Consider the following 20,369-nt stretch of genomic DNA (forward strand, 5'->3'; position numbering starts at 1 on the left):
GCCATAGTAAGCACTGTTTTTACAGTCTTGAGCTCCATAGACTCTATTCAAGTATAAGGATATGTCCCAAGGCAGCAGGTGTAAGGGCAAGAAGAGCACTGGAGTAGGATTAGGAGCAAGGAGATTTAGATGCTAATTTAAGCTCTGCCGTTAACTTATTGTATGATTTGGAGCAAATCACTTAACCTAGCTCCTAGATTACCCCTCTGGAATTAGAATAAACTTTTATTATTGTTTTCTTATCCCCACTTTTCAGATGAAGAAATTGAAGCATAGAGAGGATGGACTGTTTCCCCGCACAGCAGGAGAAAGGAGGCTTGTTACAGAAGTGCTGGGAGCTCCCAGAGCCATGGTAGATTGGGTTTGGATTTGATTGATTTTTTTTCCAAACAAGCAAAGCATAACCTTAAACTGAATCCTGAATTCTGTTTTTCTCTTCTCCCAACTTCTCTCTTTTATTCCTGCTCTCTGTGGTAAAGAATTTCAACACTATACTGGACCACAGGACACTCTGAGTTGGGAAACCATGAAGTCCCTTTCAGCTCCAAAATTCCATGATTTTGTGTTACTGTAAATGTGGGATTTCAAGTCCTTAATTTCATCCTGTAAAGATTGATTGGCAGTCAGCCAGGAGGCATGGTTAGGCCAGATATAGAGGATATGGCTGGCCAGGTAAAAAACTCTTCAGAGAAAACTGGAATTAGAGAGAGGGATAATTGTATCTAAGTTGATGGAAACAGAATGAGTTTGGGTATCTCATCCCTCCAAAAGGAGATTAGTTAAAAGGAAAAACTCATGATTATTACTGCTATTATTGTTAGCTACCTTTATAGAATCACTGACTGTATGACAGGCACCAAACTAGGTTCTCTATATAAGTTACATATTTCATTCTTGCAATAAACTTTTATTGTTTTCTTCTCCCCACTTTTCAGATGAAGAAATCAAAGCATAGAGAGGATAGATACTTTACCCACCCTTCAGGAGAAAGGAGGCTTGTTAAAGAAGTGCTGGGTGCTCCCAGAGCCATGGTAGATTGGGTTTGGGGTGATTAAAAAGAGTATACCTTAGTTTTGAGACAAGAATAAGATCTGGAACCCTCCAAGGAGGGATTGAGTGTCTCCAGAGACTGGGTTAAGTGGTAGCTGATTAATTGGAGGAAAAACAGTAAGAATCTGATGTTTAGAAGTCAGACATATGTGCAAAGGTAACAAATTTGTTTTGTTTTGAGGTCCCACCATTTTCTTCAAATGATCATTTTTTTGTTTTTATTGCAAATGTTGGTAACGGAATACATAAACTGGATTTCTATGGCTTGCCTGCAGAGTGGAACACACCATTTCTGTATGGACATGTTTGCCCACAGACATAAAGTGTTTAGTTTGGTGGTAATTTCCCGTTAGACAGGCCCTGCAGTAAATTTATTGGCTGATTTGATGTTCACTACAGTTGGAGCCATTTAAATTCATTGATCTTTAGAGCTATGCTTTGTAGCTTATATCTGGGCAGCAATCAATAATTTTATATTTAGTGTGAATTAAACTGTAACCAAAAGATGGAGTGCTTCTTTATCATGACTCTTTATTGTAAATAGAATTTATGGTTTCTTTGTAGTAATCAGAGTAAATGGAAAAGGAAAGTTTTCATTATCTCCATTGTGCTCTCAGAAAGCTCACACCCACTCATTCACAGCCAGGTTAGGAGGCACAGTATAATTCAATTTATCACAAATATTAAATTTATGAATTCCACTTAAGTGTAATAGAAATTATTTAGGAATAGAATATTATACTCACCATGCTACCCTATTTTAGAAGATCTTTCAAAAAATCTCTTATTAAATATAATTAAGAGAAAAATGCACATTTTAATAAGTGCTTAATTATGTAAATTTGATTCACTATTCGTGAGTATGTCACTTCCCTTGTGTGTTTTATGTGTGTTTCCTGCTGAAACATCTATTTCCTCAGATCGTTAATGGATGCTAACAGGAGAGTATACACTATTTATTAATTTGTTTATATATTGATTGTAATGCACTCTATTCCACTTGTATAAAGTAATTTTCAGAATTCTCAACAAGATTATATAATCCTGCTAACCAGCTCAGTTTCTGTCACTTTGGATCATCCTGAGAACTCCAGTATTGCCCACTTCCTTTCTCTCCGTAGCTTCTATTTACACTCTCTTTTTGACCTGCTCTAAAATTTTCACCATTAAGGTAACTCTGGGAGGCCATGCTATAATATGCAGATACTATCTGGAAAAGGGAGGAGGATTCTGATCATAATTTTCTAGTCATTTCTAGATTTTTCTACAAATCAGATTAGCTAATATGTACCTTGGAAGACACAGAGCTTAATCCTGAAAAGATTGGCTGTGTAGTGAATGGTGGTTGGAAAGTCAAAAGACAGGGTCTAGGCTCTGCCCTGCTGCAAATAGGTATGTGATCTGGGCCAAGTTTCTACCCATTTTTGGACCCCAATCTCCTCATCTATTGTAGGAGGCTGAATAATGCTCTCCTCCCCAATTTGTCCACACTGGAATCTGTGGATGTTACCTTATATGGCAAAGGGGACTTTGCAGGTGTGATTAAGTTAAGTATCTTGATATAGGGTGATCATCCTGGATTATCTGGGTGAGCTCAGTGTAATTACAACCGTTATAAGAATGTGGGAGGAGTCAAAGGCGGAGGAGGCAATATGATGGAAGCAGAGGTTGGAGTGATGTGCTTTGAAGATAGAGGAAAGGGGCTTCAACTCAAGCAATGCAGGCCACTGGAAGCTGAAGAAGGTAAGGAGAAGGATTCTCTCCTAGAACCTGCTGAAGGAAACAGCCCTGTCAACATTTTGACTTTAGCCCAGTGTGACTGATTTCAGATTTCTGGCTCCATGAACTGTAAGAGAATACATTTATGTTGTTTTAAATCACTAAGTTTGCAATAATTTGTTATAGAAGCAATAGGAAATTAATACATTAAAAATTAGGAAGTTGGACTAGGCAATCTCTAAGGTTATTCCAGTTCTAGTGGTCTGTGATCTAGGATAAATCTAGAATAAATGTTTTAATGGAGAGGAATAGGGACTGTCTGAATGGATTGAAAAGAAATATGTAAACTAGCCTAGTCTTGGGGACCACATACAGTTTTGTCCACACATGGCAGAGTTGACTAGTAATAATAAAAAAGACAGTGGAAGAGATGAAGTGATCAAAAAATAAGCCTATATTATTATCAGCAAACTTTATAGTGGCTTGTTCTCTCAAAGGAGTCAAAGGATAGAAGATGAGCACCATCAAATTATAACCTCTCCAAAATTTATATCCTCAATTGTATTATAAATCTGTTAGGCCAGAGCTGGGTGCAGTAGGAGGAGGAGCCCCAGAGTTGTGGATAGCGCCTTTTAGGACTGGCATTCATATGAGACAGTCTTGAGGTTGAGCTTGTCAAAAGGGCAGTTACTGATCAAACATTCTGCTGGGGTGAGGGTAGGGCCTCAGAGTAGCAAAGCAGCTTTTAATCATGACTGAAAGGTCTTATCTATTTGTACCTATTTTGGACTAATGAACTGTATTCATGCCTGGTCTAAATGTCAGAGACTTTTTAAAAAATTACTGCCTTTACTTCCCTTTATAGCTAGGCACTTAATTCCACCTGCAGGCCCTGAAGGGAAAAATGGCAAAGAAAGAGAACAAAGTGGTTAAGTATTGAATGGACTATGGGAGGAATTTATTCATTTTCTCATATATCCATCTATCCATCCACCCATCCATCCGTCTAAGCGTCTATCCAGCAAGTATGGTTTGAGTACTTGTTCACAGCAAGTCTGTGTTCTGTGTGCCACAAAATATCAAGATGAACTGGACACGAAGCTTAAGGTTAGTGAGAGAGTTACAAAATGTGTCTAATACCTAATAAACAGTGTTATGTGCCTTAAGAGAGATCAGAAGGAGCTAAGTGTACAGAAATATCACTGCCTGCCCAGTACTTTGTACCCTCTTATCTTGGAAGATACTTACCAAACAGGATCACAGCATCATCTAAAATCTGCCCTCTATTTATTGTACAGAAAAAATCAACTAGAGGACATACGTGTATTTGTATGTGTATGTGTATTCCTTGTGGCACTTTCTAACACAGAATAGATACATCTATATCACTGGGGGATTTTAAGTAAAAAAGAAAGAACATGATTACCTGATTTCCAGAGTCAGCATCTGTCTAACCAATAGAACAGAAGAAGACCCTGGGATCTAAATAGGCACTGTCCTCTTAGCTGTATAGGGCATTTGGATTTGTAGGGGATCAAAATGTGCTATGCCCAAATATGCCGCTTTAGCATAACGATTATTTTGAACTAAAGGCATTTGAGATTCAACACATGAAGAAAGAAGCCTTCCTGGAGCCTCCATTATCTGACTAAAAGGAAAAGCTCCAGTGAAACAAGTAAAACCATAAGTCCTCTTTCCTAGGAAAGTGTATGCCTATGAAGAAGATGGAAAGGTGATGCCAAGAAGGACGTGCACAAACAAGTCTTACTCTATTAGTTTCCCCCAGGTATTTGCCTTCCCACAGGTTGCTGCCCTCAGAATCCTAAAAACCCTTTTCCTTTGTCTTGTTGCTTTTCTACAAACTTATTGTTCTTTATTAATATGCTACATAAGCCCAAGTTCACACCTTTGAGTTAGTCATCACTGAGTTTGTCCTGTGTATATGTATGCTACATGTGTTAATAAACTCTGTTTTTCTTAACTTTCAGGGCCCCAGCTGGAGAATCCGGGAAGGTCAGGGAAAGAAGTTTCCCTGCAAAATATTGTCTGAATGTCTGTTTATTAAAAGCAGAAGTGGCAACTCAGATGCCTGTAGGGGCAGAGAGGTTATTTAAATGAGTGAAGCAGGACAGATTATACTTTATTGAAATACATTTGTTTTACATATCGAATACATAGCAATATTCTTCATTTCTGCAAAAAATACTCTCCACTTTTTCTTGAAATGTGTGGTCTCTATCATTTGTTTTCCTTCTTTTGTTAGCCACAGAGAGGAGAAATATTTCACCTTTTTTACTGGAAGAAAATAGTCATTCGAACGTAATGATAAATGGTCCCTGATGTCTAATGGCAGGAGAGGGGTAGAGGAGGCAATAGGGAATGGGGAGGAATGTGGCTACCTAGAAAGTGTGTGTCTCATGTAATGGGGACAGCTTCCAGTCCACTCTGGCCAATCATTGCCATGGGTGAATATGGGACCAGTATTACCAGATTTTCTGATTTTTCAAGAAAAGGTAGTGATGTGGATTTTTATGTAAAATACCCCACTTTTCAAATGCTGGAGAGCATTATGCTAAGTGAAATAAGCCAGGCGGTGAGGGACAAATACCATATGATCTCACCTTTAGCTGGTAGCTTTTTAAAAAAGATGTATGACACTGTGTAGGCCACATAGAACATGGATGTAGGTCTCCAGTTTGTGTCTTTTGATTTAACTGATTTATAAACTCTATGTTCTTGACTCTAGCCCCTATCACTGCCAAGCATAGATTCCGATGTCTTGGTTTGAAATGAAAGTGAGAAAAGAAGTGAGCCTCTTGTTAGAGGTAAGGAATGAATGTGAAGGAAAGAAAACTAGAGAGGAAAAAAGAAAAAAATAAGGATAAAAGGACAATATTTATTTGGCAAGGACAAAGGATACTTTGTCTCCTTGCCAAATAAATATTGCCTGTGCCGTTTCTTTCTCCTGTGCAGCACCCAATGTGTTATATGTCTGAGGATGGTAGTCATAGTTTTTGAACAACAAATTGGGACACATGATCTGACAGTGAGGCATAGATTTTGAATGTGGGAATGTCCAGGACAATATGGGACACCTAGCCGACAGCCTTATAAAAACGCATATGGAGTTCATTCTAGGTACTCACTATCTTGCCTTCTTTGCAGATGGCAGCCCCTGTAATAGGGTCTTTTGTGGCTTTGCTTTTTAATACTTCAATAACTAAAACTCCTCTAGTGAAATGCAAATACAGTTGACGTTTGAACAATGTGGGGGTTAAGGGCACAGTCAAAAATCTGCGTATAACTTTTGACTCTCTGAAAACTTAACTATGTATGCAGAAGCTCTGGTTCCCTGGCTCCTCTTCAGAACACTGAAGAATATGGTTTACTGTACCTTGGCCTGCCATAGGCCCATGTTGGCAGTGGGAAGAAAAGCCAGTGCAGGCCCCTTTCAAAGGGCTTCAATAAATTCAATTAAAAAAGGTGCTTATCGTATTAGGTGGTAGGGGGAGTGTGAGGGAAGTGCTGCCTTCTCAGAGAAGGTCAGAGTGTTCTGACTTTGGGGTTGTTTAGTTTGGGATGGCTGCTGGAGACCAAGCTGAGGATGAACCTTGCCAAGGCTAGAAGGGAGGGAGGCTAGAAGACAGCAGTGGTGTCATGGAAAGGTCTGGCCTCTGAGTCTTAGCTCAGACTGAAAAGAGTTTTGGGGCCAGGCTTCTCTGTGTGTGCCCAGGAGTGGTGACTACCTGGAAGAATGGTAGAGTTTGTGCCCTTCTGAAAGGTACTCAAAAATCAAAATTATTTTAGATCTGCTGATCTCACAAAACATGCTGAATTAGGCCCACTGGCTACCAGTTGGAGCCCTGGACTGGACCCCCTTTCAGGGCCCTATTTCCGACCTGTAATTATTTGGTAGTACTTTTAAAACTCAAACTGAAAGGTGGCCAAGTGGGTGTGTGACAGATGGCATCTAGAAAGAAATGCTGTTGCTCTCAGACAATACTGAAGAGGAACCAGCGACTGGCCAGGTTTCCACTTCTCTTCCCACACAGGGTTTGCTTGCCCTTCTGCCTATACCCTATGGTCTTCCTGACTTTTCGTTTAAAACAATAAAACAATACTCTGCAAGGTTGCCTTAAATCTGATCATATCTAAAACTTTAAGAATAATTGTTCACATTAATGCTTTCCCCACTCTGCCAACAAGCCAGGTGGGGCTTGTTAGGTTGGATTTGTTGACAATCCTTGATTTGACTTCTCAAGTCCTGAAGAGTAATCTTGCACTGGAATGGGGTGTGAGGAGGGGTGAGGCAGCACTGTTTCTTGGACTTTGAATTCTTACTCAGGTCTGTTGAAATTGAGAATGTGGAGCAAGGTTTGTTTGTTTAATGGGGCTTTCCCTGACTACTTATGCACTCACTTCTAGTCCTTGCATGTTGGTGGTATTTGTTGACTATTTCAGAATCTGTGCATGCACTGAGTGACTTGACTACAGATGTGGGTTTTATAGACTCATAGAATGTCAGAGCTAGGAGCATTGGAGGGGATCTTGTCCACCTAAGCCCTTGTTTTACAGATGAGGAGACAGGCCCAGAGAGGGAAGTGACAGTGATTTAGTGGCAGAAGTAGTAGAAGAACTCCGGGCTCCTGTTATTATTATTATTATTATTCAATTCAGAGCTCTTCGTCTTTATTATTTCCTAATGTGTAATAGCTCCATACATCAGTTGTGGAGATCAGCCTCCCTCATATATGACTCTTTGACTTTCCTTCAGAAGCCAAAAAATATTAAGTAAAATCCAACTTGAATGATAGCTACAGTGGAAAATGTTGCTACTGAAAATTATGCTCCTAGCTGCAGGCTTATCATATCCAATAGGAATTCTCAGAGTGACTAATCAGTGGGAGCATTTAAGATATACACACATTTTGCAGGCATCACCATCCCTAATTGCTATTAGCATAGGTTTTTTTTAGTTTTCTAGATAACTATAATCACACGAACTGTTTTAAAAGTCTCATGTTTAAAAAATGATGTCATATTTTTAATCTCAGTAGTGAGTATGGAGTAGGTGCTCAATATTATGTATAGGAAAATAAATGCTTCAGTGCAGTTCTGGGTTCTGCTGACCTGTCCATTTGCCCAGGCCTCCCAGGGGAAGAAACTGTTCTGTCCACATGCCCTGAGCTATAGGAAATGTGATGCCATTTCCTAGTGCAGCAGCAAAAACAAAGGGCTCCGACTATGACATCTTTTCTGATGGCTTCTGCATAGTGTATAGAGAGGGCTTAGAAAATCCTACCTGATCAGCAAAATGTTCCAGGCCAATGTTAAATGAAAGCATTACTGTAAGCAGCCTATCTAGGTAAGCAGGTGCTATACTTTTAGGCCACCTTGCTGACACCTCTATTTCACAGCATCTCTCGTCCTCAATGAGAAGATGAATTTTAAGTCCTGAAGGAAATGAGGAAGTTAGCCCTGTTTAATCTGGTGAAAAAGGCTTCCAGGTGAAAGGAAGACCAAGTACAAAGCCCTGAGGTGGGAGAGTGCTTGGGTCTGTTCAAGGAACAGCAAAGCTTTCACTGTGAGCAAAATGAAAAGTCACTGGAAGGTTTTGAGTAGATTCTGTTAAGTTCCAACAGTATCACTATGGCTGCTTGTTAGAGGACACACTGAAAGTGGGCCAATGCAGAGTAGGGAAACCTCATCGGAGGCTACTGTGGAAATCCAGAGGAGAAATGGTGGTGACTTGGGACAGAATGATGGCAATGGGTGAACAGTGGTCAGACTCTAGTGGTAGGACCAATGGAATTTGCTATGGATGAGATGTGGGGTGTGAGAAAAAAGAGAATAGTCAAGAATATCACCAAAGTTTTTTGATCTGAACAATTGGAAAATGGAGTTATTATTAACCGAGACCTGAAGTTTGAGGGAGGATTGTAACAGGATGCAGCCCCTGGGGGGGGGGGCGCAAATAGGGATTTGTAATGGGGTCCAGAACTCAAGGTGTTCAGGAAATATGAGAGAAAAAAATATATATGATGTCCTCACCCCCACCAGTCTGAGCTGGGGGATGGAACACATGGAGCAGGGCCATCAAGAGCTGTGTTGTACAGCAACAGCTGTGCAGCTAACCTCTGGCATGGTTATTTAACCTATCTATAACCTTTAGCTGGGTTCATAGATATGTTAAATAGGTATGGCCATGCTTTGAGCCAGGGGGATGGAAGTGACTTCCACCCAACATGTAACTGGGAAACAACTCCCCCTGGTTACAGGGCCTTCATGAGAGCTCAGAGAAGACTGGCTCCACGCCATGGGGCCACACCTGCCCAGACTTACTATGGCAGCCCAGTAAAGCTGGAAGAATACGGGGATGCTGGCAGGTGTAACTGATTGTAGGAGGAGTGGGAAATGGGGCTGCAGAGGAAGACTGGCGCTGGGATTTAAACCCAGGCGTGGCAGCCATGCAAGGAGAGGACCACGTGGCTTTGTGGGAGTAGGTTGGGACCACGCGTCTTGGGCGCTCCCTTTTGTCACGTGGCTTAGGTAGCAGGAGAGATTTTGCCGGGAAGAAAAGGGGAGGAAGGACTCTTGCTGGTGGGCCATGAGAAAGTGCCACACGGTTTTGGATTAACTGGAGATCGTGGCGGCGACACAGTGGATGGTGTCAGAACCAAGGGGCTGCCTGAACCACAGACTTCTACTTCTTTTCCTGAGATACGGTACCCTGGACTGGGCAAAGGGGAGAAGGAAGGACTGTGTGCATTTGTGGGTATTCTAAAGGACTTTAGTATTTTAATGAAGACATTAAGTCGTTACTCTAAGTCTGTATAACTTTTAAATAAATAATTCCTTTCCTTTTCACCAATCTACGGCATTGAGAGATGTTTTTCCTCTGGTGGCGGGCAAAGTGAACCTAGTAGGTGGGGGGGAACCACCAGAAAAAAAGGGGGGTCCTTTTGGTAATAGTATATTGTTCACTCCCGGCGGGTCTGTTCTGTAACACGATCAGCATTTTGTATATGGGGGTGGAGGGGAAGGGGTGGGCAGAATCAGTTGCTGATTTACACATGTTAAATTTGAGATGTCCATTATACATCTAGGTAAAGATGTCTGGTAGGCATTTGGACATATGAATCTTGAATTTAGGCTAAAGTTAAGGCTGGAGATTCACATTTTCCCACATCCTTGTAGTAAGGATGTGGTATATCAGAACTACATGTCTTTTTACAAATGGCACACATCTAGAGGGTTCATGGCTTCCAGTCCCAGTCATTTGAGGCCACATTCCAGTTGGCATGAATACAGACAATCTCCAGCTCTCACCCTTAACCATGTGAGTTAGATAAAACACGTCCACACTTTTCTTTCAAGGACTCCTAGGGATGACTGTGAAACTCCGAAACACTGCTCCATGGAGCTAAGTTTCATAATCTCTGGATCCTTTCAAATTGCAATGGCCTCCTTAGGAGGTCACAAAAACTTTGGAAGAAAGCAAGGAAAACTTTTTTAGCTACCAAGACTGCCATTGCAGAACCCAGAGCAGATCACGAATGACTTTATCAAGAGGAAATCCTCTTCAAAGGAATGTCAAGGGCAGCCTTGAGGGAAAAAGAAGTTAAAAATGCAACAGGCTGCCCTGGGAGGAGGGGTGGCAGATTGGCTTTGCCTAGATTACAGAATGAATGTTTTTTTTGACTTGTGTGCGTAGGAGCTTCAGTTTCATTTAGTATCAGATGGCTGAAACATCCCCCTGTAGCCTGGTAGGTGCATCCTGGAGCTCAGCCCCAGGTCCAAAGCATGGGAATTGGAGCAGGGCCACTCATCACTCAGCACTTACAAATAAAGTAAATTCCTGCTTGTCTATGTTAGAGTGTGGGAAGCAGGGGAAGGGTAGGAGGTCCTGACAGGAGTGAGTAGAAGAAGGAGTACAGAAACAGTATTGGGAGTTCCAGGAGGAGAGGTGAGGGTGAATTAGAGAAACTTTGAGGAGTAGGTGGCAATGAATGATAAGTAGGATTTGGCTAGACAGAAATAGGGAAGAACAGTCCTAGCAAAGGGACTGGCATGAGCAAAGGCAGATGTTTTCAAAGAACAGTAAATTAAAGTAGGCAGAGTTAAAGTGAGTGAAAGAGGGCATGGAAAGGGAGGTGATGCAGTGCTGTGGTTAAGTACATGGTCTCTGGAGTCACTCAGATAGCAGTTTGAAGTCCAGCTCTGCAATTAACTGTGTAACCTTGGACAAGTTACTCAACCTGTTTTATCCTCTGTTTCATCAATGTAAAATGGAAATAATAAAATTGATGGGATAATGGGGTGTTTGTGAGTATAAAATGAGATAATCTATTTAAGTACTTGGCACAGTTCTCCATCACCTATCAGTTCTGCTACAAAAGGTAAAAGACTAAAATTACACTAAAACATTTATAGTAGTTATCCTTGGCTTGAGGGATATGGGTAATTTCTCTCTACTTCCTTCTTTTCTGTGTTTCTTGGGTTTTCTTTTACAATCATTCCAGCAATAATCAGAAAAACATAAATTTTCTTTGTTTTTAAGCATGTATGAAAGGCAGTAGAGTACAAGATTAGAAAGATATTGACCATTTATATGACTTCTTTGGAGAAATGTCTGTTCAAGTCTTTTGTCCATTTTTATTTGAGTTGTTTGTATTTTGTTGCTAAATTTTAGGAGTTCTTTATACATTCAAGGATGTTATACCTTAACCATATATATGATTTGCAAATTTTTCTCCCATTCTGTAGGTGTCTTTTCACTTTCTTGATAATGTAACTTTGGAGGGGGAAGGCAGAAAACTGTACTTGAACAACAATAAAAAAATACAAAAAATTAAAAAATTAACAACAACAACAAAAAAGATTAGAAAGATAGATTGAGGCCACATCAACAAACACTTTGTTATGACAAGGGTTTCAAACTATGTTTAATAAATTCCAAGATTCTATACAAATGTTTCAAGGGTTCCATAGATATTGGATTTAATTTTCTATTTTAAAATACATATATTGAAATATATATATTTTAAAGCCACAATAAATTACATGTTTCAATATGTAATACATAAAAATTAACACATCAGAGACATTAAAATAATTTATGCCACCACTTGACTTAATTTTGTGCAGACTTTAGAGTAATGCTAATTTTGCCTTCTTGTGCAAATGAGGTATCTTGCAAGATGAGCTGTTAAAGCTATTAACATTTGCAACTACTTATCGGTGTAAGAATTTTTCTCAATACTGTACAACCAAAACAAAAAAAATAAATAGATCGAATGTTCTATTGTAAGAATATAGAACATTGTTCTAATGTAAGAATATAGTCCCCTTAACCTTGATTTCAGATTTTTGTGTTTATCAGAACAGCCTTATTTCTCCTCATTGATCAAATATAAGATACATAAGTGTAATTATTTTTTACTTACAAAATAAATTTATATTATTAATATATTATTTTTATCTATTTTATAAACTGGAGTTGGTGTCAAGATTTTTGTCTAGGAAGTCCTCATTTGCTATGGAAAATAAGAAAGCCTGAAAACGAATATTCTATAGGAATAGGGAATCTCTGGAAGTTTTTGGGTAGGGGAGTATAAATCTTACATCTGTGCACTTTAGCTGGCAACAATGGGAGAGGTGGGGTGAAGAGGAGTGGGTAGAGACTGAAATCTGGGAGACCAGTTACAAGGCCACTTTAGAAGTATAACTGGGAGTGAATATGGTCTAAAGTAAAGGATAGAGCAGTTTACACTGGAAGGAGAAGATGAATGAGAGGTTCTGGATGTGGGATTGACATGACAAGACATGACAACTGATAAAGCATGAGAGAGGGAAGTCAAATGTGACATGGTAAGCTTTACACACACCCCCTAGACAGTGGTGGTGCTGTCCTCTAAGATCATAGACATAGGAAGAGGAGCAGATTTGGGGAGCAGGGACAGAGATGATTTCAGTTCTAGGTACGTTGAGTTTCAGGTGTCTGGGCAGAAAAGTGGGAGAGACATCCAATTAGTAGTTGGAGGGTCTAGAGCTCTGGAGATTGTTCTGGCCTGGACACAAAGATGAAGGTTTGGGAATGATCCATTTGAATCTAATGGACAAACCAAACATGCAAGATAGAGACAGACTCATAGATAGAGAGCTGGCTGACAGCTCTGGGGGAGGGTAGGGGATGGAGAAATTGAACAGAAAGGAAAAAGGAAAATGGACAACATGAACATGGACAACAGTGTGGTGATTGTGGGTGGGGGTAGAAGGGGGGTTCAATGATAATGGAAAAAATACAATAAAATAGATGAAACCAAAAATTCCTACTGCAAACTGAATAGAAGTACAATTAGATTATGTGTTATTATTTTGGTCCGTACTGTTCATGTCAAAAGGCATCATGATAACAATTAAATGTTTTTTGTTTTATCTGAAATGATGTAACAGCTTCTCTCAGTTTGTGCTAGAGTGTTGCACTTGGTACTCTTTTTCCAGCTTAAACTATAGAGTGCTTATGGCAGAACCTAAGTAGACCTTGGAAGACCCATGTCAGAACATGGACCCAGGTTGATCTGTGAAGTTCAGTAGCTCTTAGAAGATCACAGTTGAGGGCAATATAGCTACATCCCAAATCTGCCACTGGCTACACGAGGATTATGTTTCAGTACTAGGAATACTTAAATAAATGCCAGAATGATGTTAATTATAGACATCATGCAAAAACCCCAGGGTTGCTAAAGGAAACTAATTAGTTGGTAAACAAGGATTGTTACTTCTATTGTGATATGCATACAATTTGGATTCTGAAAAATAATGGAATTTTGGAACTCATATGGCTTACAGAGTTCTTCCAGCTCAACTTTCTAATTTGACATTTAACCCAAAGTCATACTTGATAGCAGAGCTCAGAACTCAGCCCACCCCTGTGTACTTCCCATGACATCACATTTTGTGTAATTCCATTCATTTATTGTTGAACTAATTCAAAAGTGATTTGAGGCTCAAGGGGGAAATCAACCTTATCTGTGAAAGGAATATATGTATTAAGCAGTGCTTGACCTGTGGTAAGATGACGAAGCTGCAGTCATTCTCTACAGTCTCTTACCTTTGTGGATCAGCTACTTCTTTACTTATGCTTAGATGTATTTGCATATATAGAACACAATTGCAGAGTGTGGATAATACAATAGTGATAATGAAATCTGCAAGGAATTATCTATGTCAGAACATCAAAGTGCTAAAAGTTAAGGGGTATGTGATGGGATTGTGGTAGTCAGTTTGAATATGTGGAAACTACGCCATGTGGCTGTTCTCCCTCTTTCTTCCTAGACCCTTACTAATTCCTTCACTTATAACATCCCAGAAACGGTACCTACTTCAGAGAGGTGAATGGAATTCATGAGAAACTTAAGAAACTGGCCTTTAAAAAAGCAATGAGAGTGCAATTTTGTCTCAAAAAGAGTACTAACTGAAAGAGAATGACTTTTTATTAAGAATGCCACTGAGTTAGAAGCAAATCAAATAGTATCCTTACACAATTAAAATAATTAGCATAATCACTGTGAATTTTCAGTGTCTCTCAACTTTCCTTTTATTCATAGTCCTAAACTGTGCAATTCTCAGGCTTTGTGATCCTAAAGAAGTTAAAATAGCTTAAAATGGGAGTTAGAATATGTGATAATTATTTTGCTGATTAGGTTCCACTTATAGGTGAGATCATATGGTATTTGTCTTTCATCACCTGGCTTATTGCACTTAGCACAATGCTCTCCAGTTCCAACCATGCTGTTGCAAATACCCTCCTTCTTTCTTTCTGCTGCATAGTATTCCATTGTGTAAATGTACCATAGTTTTTTGATCCATTCATTTACTGATGGGCATTTAGGTTGCTTCCAGCACTTGCCTATTGTGAATTGTGGTGCTATGAACATTGGGGTACATAGGTTCTTTTGAATTAGTGTTTCAGGGCTCTTAGGTTATGATCCCAGCATTGGAATTGCCAGGTCAGAAGGCAGTTCCATTTTTAGCTTTCTGAGGAAATTCCATACTGTTTTCCACAGTGGCTGCACCACTCTACATTCCCACCAACAGTGCACTAGGGGTCCCTTTTCTCCGCATCCTCTCCAACACTTGTTGTTTGTTGACTTGTTTATGATGGTCGTACTTACCGGTGTGAAGTGGTATCTCATAACCAGAGACACTGAAATTAAGAACAAACTGACAGTAACCAAAGGGGAGGTGGGAGGGGGTAATGGGAGGAAAAGGGGGAAAGAGTTTTCAAGAACATCTATAAAGGATATGTGGACAAAACCAAAGGGGGTAAGATTGAGAGTGGGAGGGGGATGGCTGGGGGGGTGGGAGTGATGGGGGGAAAATGGAGACAACTGAAATTGAACAACAATAAAAATAAAAGTAAAAAAGAATATGTGATAATATTTTAAACATTTTTTCTCATTTAAAAAACAATATATAATCATTGTAGAATACATTCAAAGACATAGGAAAGTATAAAAAAGAAAATAAAACTCACTTCTAAGCCTATCTCCTTTTGTGGTACTTGTATTTTAAATGATAAAATTCGCATATAAGTGTAATTACTTAAAAAAAAAGTAAACATAGACATTCATGAAGTAGACTTCTAGTCAAGATGGCAGCATAGATAAATATGGCTCACCTCCTCACAAAACCACATCAAAATTACAACAAAAATATAGAACAACCTTCACTCAGAACCATCAGAAATCAAGTTGAATGGAAGTCTGAAAACTACAGAACTAAATAAACCACATCCATCCCATCCAGTCTTATAGGAGGGGAGGAGAAGATGTGGGATGGGTTAGTATCACATCCATGTATAGTAGATAAAAATTTAGGAGCACTATCTCAGGAGCAAGGAGGACCAGTCCCACACTAGGGCCCCAGCCCAGGGTTCCAGTAATAGGAAGATAAGTCCCTATAACTTCTGGCTGGAAAATGGAGAATGAGTTGGTGGAAGAAACTCCTGGAGTCCCAAGCAGTTCCCCTTAAAGGACCCACACATGGACTTACTCAGACTTACTCCCTCTAAGTTCTAGCACTGGGTTGGCAGCTTGAAAGGCACCAGCAGCATACAGGGAGGAACAGAAGTGTCTGGGATCAAGGCAAGAACTGGAGGACAGCTTTCCCACAGACAGAAAGGTGGGCAGAGGCCATTGTCCCTTTTCAGAGCCCTCCCCCAACAGAGCCAGAGAGCTGGCAGAAGGGTGTCAAGTCTGAGACTCCACCAACGTGGGTAACAGTTTGCCCTGCCCTGGAGATTCCCTGAGACTCTGTCTCACTCAACTTATAGGCCCACCCAAACTGTTAACTGTGATCCATGTGAGTGGATTGTCTTGGCCCACACCACAACTTCCTAAATCCTATCAAACAAGCAACAGCCTGCCTCAGTGAGCCCCTAGCCCCCATAAATCTTGCTAAGTGGCCCCAGGCCTGGCACTAGAAGCATCCAGCCTAGATTCACAGCTTGGCTTTGCCGGGGAATCTCCAAGCTCAGCACAAGTAGCAGTCATCTTTATAGCTCATGCAGGGTGGCTCTGGGCAGAACATAGGTAGGGGCTGACCTTGGCCTGCACCACATGGGAAACCGCAGAGCCTGTGCACCCAATGGATAAATACAGACCATGTCAGAGCACCACTACCCTTCCTTTGCACAGCTGATTCTCCATGGAGGGTGAAAGTTGGTGATCAATGGTCACAGCCAGTCTCTACAGCTGACTGACCTGAGTAAATCCCTGCCATTGATCTACAAACAGCATTCAAGGCTCAACTGTAAGAGGAGGGTGTACTCAGCCTATACAAAAAGCACACCTCAAGTACCCACCTTGGGTGATAGGGGAGGCTGTGCCACTGGACCCTACAGGACACCTACTACTTTGGGCCACACTACTGAGACAGGGAGTCGTAGCAGTTCAACCTAATACATACAGACAAACACAGGGAGGCTCTCAAAATGAGGAGGCAAAGAAACATGGTTCAAATGAATGAATAGATCAAAACTCCAAAAAAAAAAAAAAAGCTAAACAAAATGGAGAGAAGCAATCTATCAGATGCAGAGTTCAAAATACTGGTTATAAGGATGCTCAAGGAACTTAGTGAAGACCTCAACAGCATAAAAAAGATCTATTCAGAAATGAAGGATACCCTAATTGAAATAAAGAACAATTTACAAGGAAACAACACTAGAGTGGATGAAGCCAAGAATCAAATCAATGATTTGGAACATAAGGGAACAAAAACCAACCACACAACAACAAGAAGAAAAAAGAATCCCAAAACACAAGGATAGTATAAGCAGCCTCTGGGTCAACTTCAAGAGGTCCAACATTTGCATCTTAGGGGTGCCAGAAGGAGAATATAGAGAGAGAAGTTGGAAATCTATTTGAAAAAATTATGAAAGAAAACTTACCTTATTTGGTAAAGAAAATAGACATGCAAGTCCAGGAAGTACAGAGAGTCCAAAATGAGATGTATGCAAAGACACCTACTCTAAAACACATCATAATTAATATGTCAAAGCGTAAAGACAAAGAGAAATTCTTAAAAGCAGCAAGAGAAAAGCAGTTAGTTACGTTCAAGGAAGTTCCCATGAGACTCTTAGCTGATTTCTGAAAAGAAACTTGGCAGGCTAGAAGGGATTGGCAAGAAATATTCAAAGTCATGAAAAACAGGGACCTACTGCCAAGATTGCTCTGTCCAGGAAAGCTATCATTTAGAATCAAAGGCCAGACGAAGACCTTCCCAGAAAGAAGAACTAAAGGAGTTCATCATCACCAAACCATTATTATATGAAATGTAAAGGGACTTATTTAAGAAAAAGAAGAAGATCAAACTCATGAACAATAAAATGATCTTTAAGGCCTGACAGCTGATAGGACACAATGTCATTGTTGAGGTTACTGTGGTGGCAGAGCAGGGTGTTTCTTACCTTGACTTTCTCTGTCCTCTCATCTTACCTGTACGTTAGTTGACATCAGTTGACATCTATTTATTGAGCAGAACTGAGCTAGGTAGAGGTAGAGTTAGAGTATAGGAAGCCACCAAAGTAGGGCAGTTGCCCAGCCTTTATGGAGATTAGAGACTAGTGGGAAATATAAGCATTAAATAATTGTGCAAATAAATATAGTAGCATAGGGGTACTCCTGTGGTTCCATTCTAAACATTCTCTTTTTCTGTGATTAAAATACTGAGAGATATATGCTACCTATCCAATTTATTATGTGTAGTATATTCCTGAGCACCCAATACATTTATATGTATTATACATATAATACATGTAATAAATATGCAAAGTAGAATACACAAACCATCCAGATCATACTTTATAGGAGATCCCCCCTTGTTTTGAGAACTCTTAGGATTTACTCTCAATTATTGGAAATTTATATGATTCTTAATATAATTTTAACTGCTATTTTTACCTTATATGATGATTTTAGAAACTAACCCCTGGGTGAGCTGGAGCTTTACTGTTATAAAGTTTGTGTGGGAAGAACACAAGGTGCTAAGAGACAAGATAACCAAAGACCCTATTTAAATTGGGAAAGCAGTAAAGCTCATTACTATTCTTTGCCAATCTTTGGTAGATTCTCAGAGACCCTGATTGGGCCATTACCAAGATCAAGAATGATTGTCTTAAAATATACCTCCAAGATAGCAGTTCAGCTTTGGAGGAAAGAAAAGGTAGTAATGGGAAACTGAAGATGTGTCTCAGGCATTTGTTCTCAACTAGTTCAGAAATATTCAACCCCAGTTTTCTTACAGAGCTGCTCTTTGTTCCATGTCTGATTTCTTCTACATGAATAATTCCCACTCTTGTGTTCAGATGCAACAATCCAGCATTCATTGTCATGGTAAAAATAGAAAACGACAGGCATTGATTTTTCACAGCAATTAGCCCTTCGTCTGTTTTCTGATTTCTTGAGCATATATGGGAAAACAGGCTGGGCAGTAATATGGAAGAGAGTGCCTCATGCATTTAATGGGAGCCAGTTGTTTTGGCATGTAAGGCATGTTGATGGATGCTGTATTTCAGAAAGATTTTTTCCCATTTCAGAATGAATGTTTCCTTATATGTAAGAGACATCTACTAAGAATGTCATATTTTTTTATTATATTATTTTATTTATTATTTATTTTTTCCATTTTTAAATTATTTTATTGTTGTTCAGTTATGTTATCGGAAGAGATAAGAAACTCCTGAAAAACACGTTGCTATTTTAGCTATAAAAACTATGACAGTGAAGAATGTCACAGTTTTTATAGCTAAAATAGCAACGTGTTTTTCAGGAGTTTCTTATCTCTTCCGATAACTGCCATTTGGAGGACAATTTATCAACCCTATCTATTTTATTTGTACCACAAGGACTTGTTAAAATCGATTAAGATAATGTATAGAGCAGCATTTTGTAAACTGTAAAAAATGTTTTAGGAAGATGAGGTATTAATATTTTTCACTTTATATATACTTAATGAGGAACTACTCTGTGTCAGGCACTGTGGTAGATACTGGGAAAAATTCATACAATAGGACAGGCAGAATGCTAGTCCAGGCTCTCATGGAGCTTATATTCCAGAGTGGGTGACAATCAGCACCCAAGAATATGGTATAACTCCTGGAGAACTTATTACACTGTAAGTACCTTTCAAGCTTTATTTCCTTCAATAAGTGTTCCCTGGTTCCCTCTTTTACCCTTTACACCATGATGTGTGTACATCTCTGTCACAGCACTTATCTCATTATAGTGTGATAGGGCCAGGGGTTAGTTTCTAAAGTCAGCATATGAGGTGAAAATAGCAGTTAAAATTACCATTAACAATCATTTAAATCTCCTATAAATAACAGGTAAATTCTGAGAGTTCTCAAAACAAGGGGGGGAATCTCCTATGAAGTACAACATGTGTGAGCTCCTCCAAGGCAAAGGATATGCCTCATTACCTCCTTGATATATATGATGCCTGCCTTGCACATAATATGTACTTCATTCATGTTTGTAGTAATGGGTCAATTACTGCATGGTAGTTAATATTGACCCAGAAATCATAGGCTCTTAGTCTAGAACCATAAAATAGAATTTGATACCTAAGATATCATATAGTCTAGTCCCACTTTACATATGAGGAACTTGAGCCCTCACTGATGTGGGATGTGACTTTGGGCTGAGCAAATCATCACTCTGTGTCTCAGTATTCCCAACTGTAAACTGGAGATAAGAAAATTTTAAGCTGAAAGAAAGTATACAAAGGTCCCCTCATCCAAATACTTAATTTGAGATGTGAGACCCAGAAAGATTAAGCAACTTACCTAAAGTCCCTCAGCAAGTTAGTCAAAGAACTAAGAACAGGTCTTCTGGCACCCATCATAATTCTCTTTTTACAATCTCATGTTTCTTTTTTATTAATCCATGTAAACCTTAGTACTATCACAAGATTGCTATAAAGTTACAGGGAAAGAATAGATAAGAATACTGTGGTTGGAGAACAAATTCATGCTACCACTTTGGAAAAACACTTTGACGTTGTCTGATAAAGATGCATACCTTCTATGACCCAGTAGT

This window comes from Desmodus rotundus, chromosome X (assembly GCF_022682495.2).
Source record: "Desmodus rotundus isolate HL8 chromosome X, HLdesRot8A.1, whole genome shotgun sequence".
NCBI lineage: Eukaryota > Metazoa > Chordata > Mammalia > Chiroptera > Phyllostomidae > Desmodus > Desmodus rotundus.